The following is a 1,438-nucleotide window of genomic DNA, read 5'->3' on the forward strand; positions in this document are numbered from 1 at the left end:
TTAGGTTGGAACAATGACGTAAAAATATTAAAATAATATATATCACAAAATCAGAGACATGGGGGAGGGAGGGTGCACCTAAAACAACTCGGGATACATGACTTGAAGTGATTCACCCTGATACAAAAGATGAAATCCCAAATTTTCACATTAATAGGCTTTAATTCTTAAATCTAATGAAAGAGACAATATGTAACGTGAACTCACATGGATAGACTAAGAGACTTAGATACACTCGGGATGTTGCTTCTCCTTCTACAAACAAAAAAGAATTTTGATGCACCGACAAATTCTATGATAACAAAATCCATGTAATATTTGCTCTAAGCAAGCAAAAGTGCTTGTGATGATGTATACGTGCAATAAAAAATTTGTAGTGCTAAACTTTAAAAATAATCCACCCATGTCATTGTATATGGCTTAAATATTATCTGCAACATGTCGATGTTGTATCTCCCACATTGACGCTGCCTTGTCCACATCTTTCTCAAAACTAACACCAAGTATAATGAGGTTGAAACATCTTAAACCACACATAGATACCTAGATAATAAGGTTGAATTTCAAATTGAGAGAAGATACAAAACACAAAAGAATTATAAATTACCTTTTTTAAACGTATAATGAGGTTGCTAATCAATCCTTGCTAATTAATCATTGCATTACTTCTAATCACTAATTATATATTAGGTAAGTTGATTTGAAGCTCACCTGTGACATGCACTGCTCCACATCATTGCCTTTGTTCGTTACACTTTGCCACTATAAAGCATTTTACAATAAACAAACCAAATTAATTTCAAATAAACCAAATTAGAAAAGCATAGATTTGTAGCTGGAGATAATTCTACATTTTTTATACATAAAAAGTATCCAAACTCGGAATCAAGTTCTTCTTTCATTTTTACAAAATTTACTACTTTCATGGACTGCTCAAGTAGTAAATATTTAGAAAAGAAATAAAGTATAAAGGAGCTAAAATATGAATTTAAATACTTCAAGTTGTGTTTATCTATTTGGAGTAAATCTAAAACTAATATTTTTAACTAATGAGTGAGTTCCACCAATGCTGATGATTCTGCAGCAACCGAGAAGTTAGAAGTTGCATGTGAACGAAAACCTGCCATGCCCAATATGGAGTAGATCCTATGCTCTTCTCTATTGTTGTCCCCTGATTATGACAAACTTTAATGTATATGTTTTGGAGTTAATAGACCATTATACATTCATGAATACAAAAAAAATCGATCAAGTTACCTGGTCAACATGATATAAACCAGAAGCCACAATACCGCTCAGGTTGAGAGGGACATAATCATCTAAAATACACTGAAAGTTCAAAAGTCTATTTCGTATCTATTATTTTAATGATTTAAAGCATATATGGTAACAACCAATAAATATTTTTAATATGATTGTTGAATAATTAAATCTAATT

This window comes from Helianthus annuus, chromosome 16, assembly GCF_002127325.2.
Source record: "Helianthus annuus cultivar XRQ/B chromosome 16, HanXRQr2.0-SUNRISE, whole genome shotgun sequence".
NCBI lineage: Eukaryota > Viridiplantae > Streptophyta > Magnoliopsida > Asterales > Asteraceae > Helianthus > Helianthus annuus.